The sequence below is a fragment of the Ovis canadensis genome, chromosome 2, assembly GCF_042477335.2.
Source record: "Ovis canadensis isolate MfBH-ARS-UI-01 breed Bighorn chromosome 2, ARS-UI_OviCan_v2, whole genome shotgun sequence".
In the NCBI taxonomy this organism is placed as follows: Eukaryota; Metazoa; Chordata; class Mammalia; order Artiodactyla; family Bovidae; genus Ovis; species Ovis canadensis.
The window spans coordinates 225,357,388-225,374,580 of NC_091246.1; the positions used below are offsets into that span (position 1 = coordinate 225,357,388).

At 52.9% G+C, this 17,193-nt stretch overlaps 1 protein-coding gene across 6 annotated transcripts in view; it reads right to left on the reverse strand.

The window, feature by feature from the left end:
- Positions 1-17,193, reverse strand: part of TNS1 (tensin 1) — a 245,106-nt gene that overhangs the window by 51,260 nt on the left and 176,653 nt on the right. The gene's annotated exons all lie outside the window — the stretch shown is intronic.

Consider the following 17,193-nt stretch of genomic DNA (forward strand, 5'->3'; position numbering starts at 1 on the left):
CCAAAGACCCAGAGGGGCTGGGCCAGGCTGGAGCTCAGTAAAGCCAGCAGGACTGGTGTTAGAGAGAACAGTTTCCCTCTGAATGCCAGGGCCCGTGGGGGTTCTGGAAAGGAGCTTCAGGGGCCAGGAGTAGAGGGAACAGCTTAGGGATGGAGAACACAAAGGCAGAGGTCTTCATCAGGGAGAGGTGACCCCTGTGTCATTTTGTCTGCAGATACTCTGGGGGGCCATGAGCAATACTTTCTCTGAAAGGAAAAAGTGAGCGCTGGGTGGCGGGAGGCCAAAGGGCTGACTCAGGAGCGAAGAACTTCCCCGCCCAGAGGAACTCAGTGATTTCACACCCTGTACAGTCAGCAGCCCAGCTTCCAGGCTTCACACACACACACACACACACACACACACACACACACCCCTCCCCTTCCCCCACTCCAAGGCAGGCCCTCAACTGGCAAGAAAAGAAAGCCCCCTCCCAAACACTGCAGAGACTCCAGCCCAGACACCAACAGTCACACACAGAAAACCAGACACAAAGACATCCAGAGACACACACTCCCACCAGAAATCACCCAAATCAAACCCCCAGACACTCCACAGGCACTCATGGAGTACACCAGACAGGCACCCCCAGTCAAAAAGATCAAGCGTGGATACAAACACACAAATGCTAATATTGACAGCTAACATGCAGGGAACACCTTGCTACATTTACACAGACATTCTCTCTAATCCTGTGAATTGGGGCTGTTATGCCTATTTTAAAGATGGAGAAACTGAGACTCGGAAAGGTGAAACCATGTGTTTGCAGACACATAGTACCCGGTAGGGCTTCTCAGGTGGTGCTAGTGGTAAAGAGCCCACCTGGCAGCGCAGGAGGTGTTAGAGATGCCGGTTTGATCCCTGGGTTGGCATGGCAACCCACTCCAGTATTCTTACCTGGAGAATCCCCATGGACAGAGGAGCCTGGTGGCTACAGTCCATGGAGGTGCAAAGAGTCGGACACAACTGAGCAACTAAGCATGCACGCACACAGTACCTGGTAAAGCTGGGATTTTAAGTCAGAACTAATTTAAAATTTAAAATAAAAGTAAATTAAAAGTAAATCAGAACTTTGAAGACCACATAACTTTTTTATTATTCTACGCTGTTATATCTCACACACACACAAACACACCCTTAGGAAAAAACACACAAAAAAGCAGCAAAACCCCAAAATAAGTACTTAAATTTAAAGCCACAAACATTGAAGAAAATACAAGCTCCTACCATGCCCAAGGACTAGCCCTCAGGCCAGAAGTGGCAACCTCTAAAAATAAACACTCATACAGAAGCCCACGGCCAAAAACAAGTGATCAGACGACCACAAAACAGGAACATCCTGATCAACATACACACACACAAACCACAGGCCGACCAAATGACGTCACCCAAGCACTAGCACTAAGATGCTCGATGAGGCCCATCATGCACACACACCCCCTGGGGGCTGGAGGCGCTGCCCGTTCACGTAACTCCAGAAGCATCTCTCTGCCCCCAGTTCTCCCTGGGGCTTTGGGACCTCAGCCAGCAGCAGGCCCCAAGTGATACTGGGCCAGAGTGCTGCCACAGCTGAAGGCTTACAGGGATGGCACTGGTCTGAACTAAAATGGCGTTTCAGCCTAGAAGGTCCGATTCTCCGACAGCCTGCCCCTAATGCTACTGAGACACAGTTGTGCACACATTGCCTCTCCCAACTCGCCTGGCATTATCCCTATCGTTCAGTCGCTAAGTTGTGTCCGACTCTTTGCAACCTCACGGACTGCAGCCTGCCAGGCTCCTCTGTCCAGGCGATTCTCTAGGCAAGAACACGGGAGCAGGTTGCCAGTTCCTCATCCAGAGGGTCTTCCTGATCCAGGGAATGAACTCACATCTCCTGCATTGGCAGGCAGGTTCTTTACCGCTGAGCCACCTGGGAAGCCCTGGATCATCCCTAACCGGGCCGAAATGCAGTTGAGAGGCTGCCCCTCATGCCCTGTCTTTCCAAAGAACCAGGCTCCATGCTACACTCACAAAACAGAGACTCCACTGGCTGTTTCCAGAGGAGAAAAGCATTACAGACAGAAGGTTCTCATCCACTCATATCTTGGTGGGGAAGGGGTGGGGGTGGGGGAGGGTAAGGTTCCCTCAAGAATGGGCCCCTCACACCACTTACTGGGAATCTGAAGAGCTGTCCTTCCTTCTCACCTGAAAGGAAAGCTGCTGGCCCCTTCCTGGGCCCTGGCCCCATTCTGCAGCCCACACTGTGAGATGATAGAGTATTCCTCCTGGACTAGGGATCTCTTCCTTCCCCCGAATCCCCTAATTTCCCAGGTCCAAACGTACACAGTCCAGGAAGCGGGGAGAGGAGTGAAAGGTAAGGTGTCCCATGGCCTCCCATTTATACTCAGAAGGCAACGAGACTCCCTGCGTGTAAACCAGCGCAGGCCTGAGTGCCCCTTCCTTCCAGGAGAAAGCACACCCATTCCAGCATCTCCCTAGGGTCCACCAAAGAAGAGTTTTTGGCAAGAGAGATAAGAAAGCATCTCCCAAGACAGAAAAGGAAAGCTCACACTGATCACCGCTACCAGACATCTTGGCCCATTTGGGCCAACCCCTCTCTCCATCGACTTTAAAAATGCCAATATTAAACTTCCCCTGTCCTGTCATTTACCCCAATGTGGGCTACTGTTTGCAGGAACAACAACAGGATAATAACTGCCAGGCCACTGGGGCTTAGTAAGAAAATCGAAGAAGTAGAAGCTGTTTAATTGAATCCTATTTGCTAAGCACAAATGGAAATGTCTATTTCTGTCCTCAAAGAAGGGGCCGGCTGCTCCTGACGCCCAGGGCTGGCAGCACACTCCAGGCCGTTCTACACTTTCAATAGGTGATCTTCCTTTTCAAAATAAGAGAGGACACCCGGGCCCATCCCAGGTCTGTCAGCCCCCGGAGGGGTTCGACTGAAACCCTGGCGTACCACCAGCATGACCCAACGAGGCACGAACACCTGCTGCTCCCATCAGAGATGAAGGAAAGTGCCCGCGTCCCCTGTGCCATACAACACGCTCACCTACCCCCTTCTCCCCATCGACCACGGCCACATTAAGAGCTATTTACCAGGACCACAAGGAGCCGGAACATGTCGGTTTCAATCTATTAAGGCAGGAAGGGCAAAAGAGAGAGGCGGCCAGAGCAAAGGGGAGGAGTGAATAGTTGCGGGGGAGGAGAGGGAACTGGAGTGGTGAGGGAGGTTGGCTTCAAGGCTCTCAAGCTAGGAGCCACCAGATGCATCTTCAAGTCCCAGCAGCTGTCATGGGCGTGGCCGACTCAGGTAAAAGCATCTCAGAGAAGAGGGAGTTGGACCTCCAGTGGGAGGGGACAGGGGATCCGGATGGGCCCATGGGTGTTGAGATGGGTGACAATGGAGCAGAAGGGGGAAACACAAGGTATGGGCAGCCCAGAGTGGGGAGATCTCCCAGGTCCCCAGCCCAGACCAGACTGGACTTCCTGCCCGCTTCTCTAGGGAAGTGAAGTCCACAGTCTCTTCCAGGCCCTGCTTGTTTTGTCTGACCACACCTCGCTCTTCCCAGCAGCTGCTCCAAGCCCTGGGCTCCACCCTCAGCGCTGAGCTCGGCTGCACCAAGGGGCCCCTATTCCACGGCAGCCGTAATTCAGATGTGCGTGTCATGCTTCTGGAAAGCTCTGAGGAAAATCCCCAGCTGATCTGGACGTGGGCTACTCCCTACTCCCCAGGCTCCCTCCAGTGAACGGCGGGAGTTCAAGTGGGGCTGGAAGCACAGAACAGGCCAGTCCCCTGGAAGGGAAAGACGCGTCCATCTGTTGTGCTTCAAAAGGAGCAAAAGAAATCAACACAGGACATTAAGGTGATAAAAGCTGGACAGTTGTCTGATTTTCATGTTCTTAAGAATCTCCTCCGAGGATTGTTTAAAAAAAAAAAAAAAAAGTGGATTCCAGGGCCTTATCTCCAAAGATTTTCACTCATCGATCTAGGGCGGGACCAAGAATCAGCATTTAAACTAGCTCCCTGCGGCTTCTGGGTTACCTCTTGAGTAACCTTGACCCAGGTGGTCAGCGTTTTGAGCCCTGAGGTTAAGGACCTTCGCTTCTCTCACTAATGTCAAGTGGGGAGAGGTCATTTGTTTAGATGTCGGGGCAGACAGGCCAACCAAGAAAAAGAAAGGGTGCCAGCCTAGTAGACTGCAGGAAAGTGATTCAGTGAGGAGAGATCCCCTCTGTGTCCCACAGCAGACCTGCTGTGCACCATGAGTGATTTATTAAGGTCTTCAGGATGGGGCCCTTCATGATAAGAAATCCTTTGGGTCCACATCCAGCAAAAAAACAATTCATTAAAAGACATTACCGAGAGCAGTGATGACCAACCAACGTGGAGGAAAATCAATGTGCTGCCAACAGGAAGGGACATGGTGCCCACCCCAGACACAGGGGTTTAGAGGCAGGCGGGGGCCCCAGCAAGCCGAGAGGACTCTCAGCACTTTAAACGTGGGAATGAGGCATCAAAAACCATGTGTGTCAGGAAGGTAGGTGAGCTCTGACAAACACTGAGGCTTGGCCAGGAGGTAGCCAGGGGAGCCAGTTCTGGGCATGTTAACCCTTTAGCTACAACCTCTTCTCCAGCTATGGGAGAAGGTGGGTCAGGGCTAGGGCTGGGGCTGTTGAGAAGTGGCACGTGAATGCCAGAAGAAGGGTACCAGGGAGGCCAGAGGGATGTGATTCTGTAGAAAAAGCAGAGGAAAAGCAGCCCCTCCCTCCTCACCCCTGCACCAAATACACCCATCACCCAGAAGGATGATTCCCATCTTAATAGCTAACTCAGCCAACTCAACCACTTAAACCATGCGGAGCCTGGCCTCCCAGACCATCAGGTGAAGATTCAGATGCTTACTGGTAAGTCTGCAGAGTGACAAGATTCAGGAACTAAGCACCTTGAGCTGGGCCTGAAACCTCCAGGCACACTAACCTCTCTTGTCTCCATTTCATACCTCTCATCACCCGCAAAGTAAGGCCCAATCCCCCTCCATCCTCATACATGCAGACCTTTCATCATCTGGCCCCTGCCTGCCTTTTGAAGCCTCATCTTACTGTCCTCGATACTCTGACCATGCCCCACTCTACTCTTACTGTTTCTATGCTCTTTCCCACCTTGTGCCTCGAACATGCTGTCAGCTCTCCTAAAAGTCCCTTCCCTACCCTGCTGCGACAACCGTCAACCTCCCTGGCAAACCTCTTCTTCCTCCTGGAGGCTCAGTTTGAACCTCTCTGGGAAGCCTCCCTCGGCCTTCCCCCTTTCCTACAGTCCTCCAGACCCAGATAAACTTTTTAAATTCCCATTGCCCTGTTCCCATGACCGTAACACTGGTCACACCAGACGGTCACTATTATTGCCCATGTTTGTTTTCCCCACTAAACTCCTTGAGGAAGGCCTTTACCTCTTTCCTTCAATCCTCCAGTACCTAGTTCCCAGACAGTACGATTCATAACGTGGTGTATGTGAAGAGGGCATATAATTCAATGCACAGCTCACATAGCTATACAGAATGGCCCTACAGAGTGCAGGGTCTGGTACACGTTAGAGGCTCCATCACTGCTTCTTGCAGGACATTCATGCTCAGACACTCAGTCCTGTCTGTCACTTTGCGACCCCAGGGACTATAGCCCGCCAGGCTGCTCTGTCCATGGAATTCTCCAGGCAAGAATACTGGAGTGGGTAGCCATTCACTCCCCCAAGGGATCTTTCTGACCCAGAGATTGAACCTGGGTCTCCTGCATTGCAGGCAGATTCTTTACCATCTGAGAAACCAATGCATGACATTAAAGTTTTATATACTCCTGTAAGCCACTGAGATGCTCTTCTTCCACTGCTATCCAGAGAAGTGGAAAATTAGGGATTCAAGGTGGACTCCAAGCTTCCCTGAATGGGAAGAGACACATTGCCGCCAAAATATCATGAGAGGGGTGTTCTACAGAACTGGTAGCATAGGCTGCGCCCATGGAGGTCCCTGCAAATTGGCTGAGCCAGAGCTTCACCCCACAGCATCCCTCACTGGACTCCTCGGTCACACTCCAGCCCTGTCCAGTGGACATTCACTTTCTTAATCAAGAACCCCTGGGGGTATCTGATGAATTACTCCCCCAAAAACACACAAATACAAACTCTGCACATCATTTCAGAGGGCGATGGACACCCCAGAGTCCACACACGATTCTTAAGACATATGCCTATGACATTTAGGGTGCTGCTTCTGGGGGTCCATCCCCATCATCTGGACTTCTGTGGGGAACACCGGCTGAGAAACGGGAGGACATGTAGAAAAGGCAAACCTTCTAGCAGCAGGAGCCCGAGAAGGAGCCCAGCCCAGGGCAACACGCCGAGCTGCAGCCACCCCAGGACAGGTGTGTGAGTGCGGAAGGGCCGACGACGTAGAGGGCTGTGGGAAACCTCAGCCCCGTGGCTCAAGTGTGGCCTCCCGCGGCCCTTCTGTGACAGCGCTGGCCTCCACCCATGCTGACCACTCCCCCTCCCCACCCCACCCTACACTGACACACACACAACCCCTCCGAGCCAGCCAGCCAGGGCCTGAGGCCACCCTTTGTTCAAAACAGCTTGCAGAGAGTTCTGGAACTTTCCTACATGGGAATGGGCTTCCTTGGGGGATCTGAAGAGCTTCAGAATTAGGGGCTGAAGAGAAGTCCCAAGTCTCTGAAGGGGAACCACAGAGAGGAGGCATGGCCTCCGAGAGACAAAGAGGGCAGGCGACAGGTGCAGCCCGAGGGACGCAGGTTCACCCCGGGGAGAGTCCATGGGGGCCACAGTGACAAGCACTGGGGGCAGGGACAGAAGACACCGGGCAGCCAAACAGACAGCTGTCTTTCTTCTCGTTTTGCAGCACTCCCAGGGAACCTACTGCGCTTTCCGAGAGTGGAGAGACGAGAACAAGCTTCCTCCCAGGGCTTCTGCCACTCTTCTCACTGGTGGCTCTGTCCCCTGCACAAGGGACCTCACCAAGGTCACCCCAAACCTGCCTCTGTGGACCCAGGGAGGATCCACAACCGGCCACCACCCACCAATCTGCTGATGTAAGAAAGAACGGGGAAGGCGCTAAGCCCTGCGTCCAAACGCAGTCCCATCCGAATTTCAGAAGATGGAAAAAGCCAGCATTCAAGCAGAAATGGAAACCAGAGCCCCCTCCCACCTGCGGCTACTGCCCCAGGGCTCTCAGCCAGCGCTCAGAGGCAACGGAAAGGAGGTCTGAGAGAGACCAAGCAAGTAGGCTGAGCCAAGAGAGCATTTTAAAAGCCAGGAGATCTGGAGAGCTGAACGGCCTCAAAGGCTCTGTTAATCTACTGCCCAACCCCTCGTTTGTTCCACAGGCTCTGGGAAACCCCCAAGGTCACCTAGAGCAGAGGGCATACAGACTCGCCTGCCTGCCTGCCTGCCTCCAAATTGAGTGCTCTTCCCCCTAATGGCGCTTCAAGGTGAAGATGGCTGGAGGAGCCTGGGGTGGGGGGCAGGCGGGGGGTACTCTATGTCTGTGACTGCGGCCTAAGAACCTCACCATATAAGACACGGGGCTTGGTCAAGCAGTGATGATAGATGAGTCCCCAGGCCCTCCTCAGGAAGGACCCACACTCTTTATACAGATACCATCTTAACTTGAATTCCTCCAGAGAGAGGGAGTAGGGACAGAAAGCATCCTGGTGGCCTTTATTTCGGACCCAAGGGACCCAGGCCTGCAGAGTGAGCGACCTGCCCCGGTCACAGGCCCGCCCACTCCTGCGAGGTGAATGTGAGCTTGCAGGGCCAGCCTCCTGACTCCAGCCTGGCCTTTGGCTCCCATGCCAGGCACTAGGGGCAGAGCCTGGCACTCCCACTCCCTGTCCTCAGCCTGTTCAGGCAGCGGCTATCACAGGCACACTCTGGACAGTAAAAATAGCTCCCAAGCCCACAGCGACCCAGGTCCCTCTCTGCCAGGCCAAGGCACCCGCCTGGACGCTCACAGATCAGATCCCCGGCCAGGGGGACTGTCGAGCCGCCAAGAGTCCTGGCAAAGTTGGGAGAAAGCCATGAATGGCAGCCCACAGGAGGCCAGTGGGGGAATGGTCAGCCCTGGGGTGGGGAGGGTTCCACAAAGTTCAGGTCACAGAACTGGAGAGTTGGGGGTGCTGTCCTGAGTAAGTGGGAATGTTTCAGGGGCTAGTCAACGCCTCCACCACATGCCCTCTGCCCACCCCATCCTCTTCCACCATGAACCATTACTCCAAAGAGTGAGGCTGGCTCAGATACACTGCCCCCCTCCTACATATGCAGCCACCCCTCAGATTTGAGGTGGCATCTGCTCCATGTCCCAGGGCAGTGAGTCCAGGAGGGAGGTGGCCAGGTCGGCTCCATCTGTGCCCAAAGGCAGCACACTGCTGCCTCGGCCCCACAGAGCCACACGCCCTCCCCCAGTCCAGGTCCGCGGCAGACCCCAGCCCCCGCGCCCAGAAGCTGCCCACCACCCTCTCCCCAGGTCTAGCAGGGAGCCACACAGGAGAAACACCTGCCCAGCAGACACTTACCCTCTGGACAGAGGGAGCGAGGAGGGATGGGAAAAGACGTGCTCTGAAGTGCCCCCTCGTCCCTCAAGTTTCAAATAATTCCTCCATGGCGGCAGCTCCCAGCACCGCCGCTGGTCTGTGTCCTACTCAGGCTCCCTCGGACTGTCAGGAGTGGGAGGAGCAAGTGCCGCCTGCCTGCCCATACACACACACACACACACACACACACACTCCCTCCCTCCAGCTCTCACTCGCTCTCTCCCCCTCTCCGCTCAGCTCTGCCTCACTCTGGCTTGTAGGAAGCCAGTGGGATAAAACTCTGTCTGTAATTTCAGCCAGCTGGGTCCCCAGGGCTTCACTTATCATCCTGTAGCTATGCAGCTCTCGAATGACATCACAGTGGCTTCCCAAGCCCTCCATACGGAGTGAGAAGTGGCCGGGCCAGCCCAGCTCCAGCCCTGGCTCCATCCTAGTCCAGCAATGGCCCCAGCCCACTCCTGGCCCAGCACAGCCCAGCATGGCCCCAGTACCACCCCGGCAAAGCCCCAGTCCCAAATCCACTGTGGCCCCAGGACCCAGAGAAGAAGTGGAAGCAAAACGGCTGGGATGTGAGGTAGAGGGGAAGGGTGAGAGTTCCTATGAGGGTACTGAGATTTATTTCCCCAAATTTTTCCACATTTTTTTCCCATTCTCAGCAAATGAAAGGCAGAACAGATGACAACAATTTTCCAGCTGCTGAACAATAAGGTGGAAGTCTTTTTTTCCTCTCTCCCCCTCCATCCCACCCGTCCCCCCACCTCCACAGGGCAGAGTCTAGGAGCCAGGACACTTCCTTGGCTTATAAAAGGGGAAAAAACCCATGAGCTCCTGGATTTCCCAGAGGTGACCGCGGGGCCTGAATGGAGGGACTAGGGTATCACAAAGGCAGGCTGATGGGAGGGGGAAGGGAGCCCCAAAGTGAGGTTCTCAGTGCAAAGCTTTGGCTTCTGGCCCAGGCACCACGACCATTGAAACCTGACTTTGGGAAGGCCAGTGGATGTCTGGTCAAGGATACTGATCTGCCAGAGCACCTGAGAGGCCTCCAGGTGACTGGTCATTCATATTCAGTTTGTTCCCACCTGTGACCACCACGAATGGCAGAAAGGACAACTTTCTGGAATAATCAGTGACATCTCCCCTCACACCCAGGCACCCAGATCCAAAACAGCCCCCTCAGAAGCCAAAGGGGCTCCCCAAAGTCCCCACCACTGTCCTGGCGTGCCTCTAAAAGTACCAGCAGTCCCTGACAGCAGGATGCCAAAGCCCACCTCTTATCTGCACATCAACTGAATGTACCAACCCTACTCCCACAGGCCAGGGATTTGCAGCCAGGCCAATGGGGGCCGCAGGGCCTGGTGTCTCCTTGCCAGAGCCCTGGTGAGTTTGCCACCCTAAAGTGCTTCTAGAGCCTCCCCATGCTGATGCCCAGACCCTTCACTGCCAGGTCAGGCACTGCAGGCCCGGGAGGGAGAGCCATAACAGATGCAGGCCACTTCCTTCTCCCTTTTCAGAGCAGACAGCTCATCCCTAGTGCCCTCCCCATTGTCAGCATCACTGGCTGCACTGGTTGTATTACTAAAGGCATGTTTTCCAGAAACCGGGAGGTGATAGGCCTGTGGTGCCCCTCATAGCTCAGAGAGCCCGCATGAGTTGTCTCTTGCTTCAGAGTGATAAAAACCACTGGCAGCAAGAGCTGAGAATAAAGAAGGAAAATAAGTGGGAGAATAAAAATGGTGCCCTATACTCTGGCCCCCGCCCTATCCTAAGAGCATCTTCACTGAGGAGATGAGGAGGCCCCCAGCCCAGTGACAAAGACTTCATGGAAATCATCAAGAATGAGGACGAGAGAAGAGGGGTTTCATGCCCCAGACTCCAAACTGGGGGGCAGAAGGATTTCCAGTCTCCTCAGCACAGTTGTCAGATGACAATTTGGACAAACTACTGTAATTATCCTGCTTACCTCCATAGAACCTTCTAGAACTAACAGACAAACTAGGCTCTTGAAAGGATTATAGTCAACCAGTCCACCCTCTCATCCCTGCCCCACAACAGTGTTAACCTAGATTTTATTGGCATACACCCTTCACCTTTATCTGCACACCTGAACCCCATCAATAATATCATTTTATAAGATTTTGTAAAAATTTTGAAAATAAATGTAACTTCAAGTAGTTCAAGGCATCAATATCCATGATATCACAGATATGGTACAAAAGCTATATACTTCCTCCTCTAATATGCATTAAAATAAATACACCTAAAATAATTTCATATATGATTACCAGTCTGGCCCATATACCATACTTTGGAAACATCATCATACAGCAATCTCTTGCGAGTAGCAATCCGATCCTATGGTTCCCTGCTACCATCCAGGGACTAACCGCACCAGAAGCCTTCTGGGGAGTTCTGTGAAAACCTTGACTTCCTGGCTGCACCCCAGACCTCCAGAGGCCGAACTGTCAGGAGTGAAGGTGAAAAGTGAAAGTCGCTCAGTCGTGTCCAACTCTTTGCGACCCCATGGACTGTAGCCCACCAGGCTCCTCTGTCCATGGAATTCTCTGGAGTGGGTTGCCATTCCCTTCTCCAGGGGATCTTCCCGGGGATCAAACCCAGGTTTCCTGCATTGCAGGCAGATTTTTTACCATCTGAGCCACCAGGGAAGACCGTTGTCAGGGGTAGGGCCTGGGAATTGGAATTATAAGACACTCTCCAGTTGAGAATGCAAGGCAGACAGGTTTGGCGAAAAAAAAAAAAAAGGTCCTAGCTATATTAAACTGTTTTCAGTTATAAGGATCTTACTATCTACCCCCCAAAGCCCATTGCATCATGAGGTGGCTCTAACAGATTGATTTTAGCTCCTTATCTTTTCCACTAGTTTGTGGTACCCAATGGGGTGGCTCAGACAAGCCAAATCTTTGCACACAAGAGTTTCAGACACTGAATGTGATGTGCACATCCTCGTGAGTCTCTCCTTTGACAGACAATCCTGCCCCACCCCTGCCCCCAAAGCCCCTGAGTCCGCCCTACCTCCCTCTGCTTCCCCTCACCACCTGAGCACTTGCTACCAGAGGTTTTTTGTCACTCTGAAGCAAGGGACAACCCATGTGACCTATGAGAGACACCACTATCACCTCCCAACTTCTGGAACACATGCCTTTAGTAATGCAACCTAAAATTAAACCCAGCCCTTCTGATTTGTCTCACTTCAGCATCTTCCAGGAACACAGTGACTAAGAACACAGGCTTAGGGATCAGGTAGACACTGGCTTAAATACAGACACTAGACTTCACTAGCTTAGTGCAGCCTGGGCCAATTACTTAATTTTTTGAGTTTCTGTTTCTTTATAAAATGGGTATCTCAGAGAGTATTGCAAAGATCGATATAATGTGTGTAAGCACTCAGCACAGCAGAAAAGCACACAGCGGTGCTCGAAATGAGGCACCATATACATACAAGCACCACTCTGACATCCGCTTTTCAGTCCTCCTTTCTTACCCAGCCCCACCCTGAATAGCACCTCGGTGACCCTAGCTCACTGGGCCCAGGTGAAATACACCCAATGCTTAAGCTTCAGGACATATCATCTGGCCTGTCCTTTCTCTGCTCAAAACTCATGGCAACGACTGTCCAGCAAAGAGAAGAGTCTCACAAAGCGGCCCAGACTCTGAGAATGTGATGTTGCTCAATCAACAAACTCTGGAACTGTCGTGGTATCTGTTACTACCAACAGGATGCCCAAAAATGCCACCCTGTCTCCTACCTCCCGAGACAGCTTCAACACCAAGGACCACGAGGAAGGAAGGATGGCATCTGTCCAGATCTGGCTTTTTGCTCTTTCTCTTAAGGAACAAAATGGGGCCTCTCTGGTAGTCCAGTGGTTAAGAATCCACCTTGCAATCCAAGGGACATCAGTTCTATCCCTGGTCTGGGAAGATCCCACATGCCTTGGGACAATTAAGCCTGTGTGCCACAACTACTGAGCGTGCACTCTGGAGCCCGTGAGCCACAGTTACTGAGCCTGTGTGCAGCAGCTGCTGAAGTCTGCATGCCTAGAGCCTGGGCTCCACAACAAGACAAGTCTCTGCAATGAGAAGCCCGTGCACCGCAGCTAGACAGTAGGCCCTGCTCACTGCAACCAAAGAAAAGCCCTCACACAGCAATGAAGACCCAGTATAGCAAAAAAAAATTGTAAAGGAGCAAAATGGCTGAGTGCTCTGGTTTCCCAGCAGCCTGATCCTCGAAAGGAAGCAGGAAGCAGAAAAGAGCATCTTTGGGGAAGGAATACCTCACGCCCTCCCTAGTGAGAGACGTAAGGTGTCAGAGACAGGGGCTGAAGGGACACCTAGACAGTGGTCCTCCCCTGGGGTCGTGTGCTCCCCAGGGGACATGTGAAAATGGCTGGAAATACTTGGGGTTGTCACATCCAGAAGAAATCCTATTGCATCCAGTGGGTAGAGATGCTGCTAAACATCCTCCAACACACACAGGACGGTCCCATGTCCAATGTCAGTGGTGCCACAGCCAAGAGTGGCTGACCCAGAGTGAGGGCAGAGGGAGTCTGGGGTGTGAGAGACAGAGCTCAGGATAGACTCAGGAGTCCTGGGTCCCAAACCCAGGGGGCCGCTAACTCATCACGAGACCTTGGCCAAGTCACTTCCTGGGGCCTCAGTTTCCAACAGGGTAAGATGAGAGATAAGAGCAAGATGAGCTTTGAACTCTCAGACTTTGGTTCTAAGCAGAACACAAGGAGAGGGGTCTGGACTTTCCAGGGGTTGCGGTGTGAAAGTCTAGGGGAGAGGGAGGACCCTGGCAAGAGGCCATTGCCTGGGCCAGGTGTGAGGTATAGCACACAAACAAGTCTCAGCACCCCCACAGGACTTCCTCCCTGCCTTCCAGCGCAGCAGAGGGAAGACAGGCAGACCTAGAGCTCAGCGCACCCCTCGCACGGCCCCAGCTTTCCAAGGTCTCCACACAGTCCCCCAGGAAGGCGGCAGACAGGGCCAGGTTCAGAAACATGTTTCCTAAGAGTCACGCAGAAGCCTCAGCGCCCGAGAACCTTCAGGAAGGGAGTCGCCAACTCCCAGGCAGACGGCTGAGCTGGACAGGGCAGATCCACTCACCTCCCTCCTGCCTCCCCTACTTGGATCACCTCCCAAGCCCTCGACACCATCTCAGTAGCAGTCCTCACTTGGGAAGGATGGCGGAAGAGTGGGGAATGGGGCATGGAGCTTGCGGAGCCAGGAAGGATGAGGCAGCACAACAGAACGGGGCGGGAGAGTTTTAACTGTGTGCCTGTATGTTAATGGATGTTTCCTGTTTGTTTCGACAACTGCCCTTCAAGGTAAATCCTTGCTAGAGAGACTGAGACTTCGAGGCTGTGGTTTGCTCAAGATTACATTGCCAGTCTGACTCTGACACTCAAGTTCTTTCTGCTTCCCAGAGAGGAAGGAGGAAGGAAGAAAGAGAGAGATGGGCAAAGAGTGAGAGCCTGGAGGATGCAGTGGGATGAAGGGAGTGGAGAGTGATGATCAAATCATAGCACTGGTTCAGAACAACCAAACCCAAACCACGACATCCAAGTGGGTGCTGTCCTCATTGAAGTGGCTCCTGGGAATTTTAGGCATTTATCTGAACGATGCTGCCAGGGTTCAAAGCATTTATGGCAACTCGTAGGGAACTGCCCCAGAGTTGGTCCACAGCTGACACAAGGAACCCATCTCTTGGGGGTCCTTGATGGACCCTTGATGGACACCCATCTCTTGGGGTCAATCCCATGTCAGTGGTACTTAACAGGCCCATTTAAGTACCTCACGTAAGTACTGGTTACCAGACTGGTCATATTTTATAAAGACAGCTCCCCTCATTCTGTGGGGGTGTGCAGTGGCAGGGAGGTCAGCGGGGTTCTATGCACAAGTGATGGGTGTGTGCAGGGGGCTCTCTGTGGTTCTGTTTTTGAGAGGATGTGGAAATGGGGTTGGATGGGAGTCTGGGTGGAGTTTCTGCTTCCTTTCCCAAATGGGTCCCTCTGCACTCACGAGTGCAGAGGCTCAGTAGGCATCTCCGTGGGGGTCTCCCAGTACTCATGTCATAGCTCACACACATGAGCAGGTGTGGGTCAGAAGCAGGAAGGCCCTGGTGAAGAGGAACAAGCGGGGAGTGACCTTCCGACCCACAGAAAAGACAGCACCACGGGGCACAGGCCTGGACAGGAGCCAGGGCCCCACCCCAAGAATCTTTCATTCTTGTAAAGAGCACCTGCCTGATTCTCCAAGGTTGTCAAGCAGTACACAGACAGAGGGGGACAGGGAGGCAGAAAGGCAGAAGGAAGGATCTGAGAAGCTTTGCACTTTCATAACAAAATCTGATCTCACTGCCCCTGGAGATGGAGAAGAGCAAACATCAAAGAACACTTTGCTGCTAACAGTTTTTTAAGTAATCAAAGCAACACCAGGCAAAAGTCTCCAACGAGCACCAGCATCGACTAGCTGTAAGGATGTGAAGACGCAGTCCAGGAGGAGAAAGGATGAGAAAGGCCACCAGTAGCTCCTGGCCCCCATCCACTGACTGCTCTGTGCTGCTTCCCAGAACCAAGGGGCCCTGCTGGCAACCTGCACAGCCCGGCTGGGGCTAGACCAGGCCCTGGCCTTGAAGGGTAGGAGGACAGTCCAGTGGGCCTGCCATCTGGGGCAGGATGCCCCCATGTCCCTGCAGGAGGGTCTTGGGGGCCAAATAATGTTTGAACAGAAAAAACGGAGGGGCGGGTGAAAGGGGAGCCTGTCAAGATTCTCAGGTCCCCTTTGCACGCAGAGCCCCTGCTGGGGCTTTGTCAGAACCCTCTAGAAAGCTGCCTGCTCTTTCCTGTCCATGCACGATGGTCGCTCACCCTATCGGGACAGGTATGCAGGCGGAAGATTCTCCTCAACCTCAAGAAAATCCATTCCTGCTCCCAGTTCCCCATGCTCATGTCCCTCAAAGGCAAGACAGCTTTCCTAGACGTCAGGCTCCTATCCTGCCAGCTGTAGCTAAAATATACTCTCTCCAACTCAGCCCCCCAAATCCAAACTGGTCACTGCATGATACATAGGCCTAGAGAGAGCGTTGTCTGGCAGTAACAGTAGTAGAGTAGGAGTCAAAGGGCTAGAGTACCAAGGAGTGATCAAGGATGGGCCTCAGTTTACTACTCCGTGCAATAGAAGAGTACAAGCAGCTAATGGTCCCTGAAATCCTGGCCAATTCTAGATGCTCAAGGATCCAACACTGAGAAGATGCTCAGCCTGGCACTGTCTGTGTCCCAGAGCCCTTGGACTCTGTAAACCCGATCCTCCTCTCCTGTGTGGTCTTGCCTGGGTGGCTCCAGGCTCCAAGCTCGTTCAAGGCTATTTCTGCAGCAGACACAGAGCCCCTGGGGGCTAGGACAGAAACAGTGACTTACAGGAAGTCTGGAAATACATGCCAGGCTGCAGAGGTTCCAAGGGCCACGCACAGCAATAAAGAGCCTGATTTATTTTCATCAGTGAAATGCCGAAACCCAATCCCTGGAACAAGCTGACCCAGCAGACGACGGCGGGGAGCTCCCCACCCAGAGCAGAATTAGCTAGATCGCAGCCTCCCCGGTCTCACCACCACTGGGGCTGATGTTTGGAGGGACAGAAGGGGAGGCTCAGCCAGTGTGACCACAGGTCCCTAGGGCTGGCCTCTTCCCACCCTGCCGCTGGCCTGCAAGGCTCTCCAGGATGTAGGCACAGGAGTGCTAGGCCCACATGCCCACATGCACAGGGCAGGGGAGCAGAGGAACAAGAGGCAAGGTGGCTCAGACTCATCCTCATGAAGCCATGGTGAGGAATGGCAGGCATCAGAACCCCAGTTCTACATCTTTCTGGCTGTGTAAGCACTGGGAAATTATTTGACCTTTCTTTCCTGTTTGCTCATCTGTGAAAGGGGAACAAGAATACTCAGCTCACAGGAGGGTCATGAGGAGTAAAGAAAATAACAGGCACCTAATAGAAGCCACCCCCTGTGGCTACGTTGGTGGCTCGGTGGTAAAGAATTTGCCTGCAATGCAGGAGACGCAGGAGACAGGGGTTCAATCCCTGGGTCAGGAAGATCCCCTGGAGAAGGAAATGAGAACCCACTACAGTATTCTTGCCTGGAAAATTCCATGCACAGAGAAGCCTGGTCAGCTGCAGTTCATGGGGTCACAAAGAGTCACAGGCCACAGCACACACAAAATAGAAGCTCACATGTGGAGGAGGTATGCAGAAGGGAGAGAAATTTTCCTCCTAGTCCCTAATCAAATTGCTCACTGGGAGCGGCAACTAATACAACCCTTATGGAAGCCAATTTGACACGATCAAAATTATACATGCATACATTCATCCAGACAATTCCACTTCTAGAAATGTGTCCTACAGACAGATCTGCACAAATGAAATGGTGTTATGCACAAATAAAAAGGTTACTCACTGCAGCATTTTTCAAAACAGTAAAAAATTGGAAACAACCTAACTGTCCATGCTATTTACAGTTAAATAAAATACTAGAGAAGGAAATGGCAACCC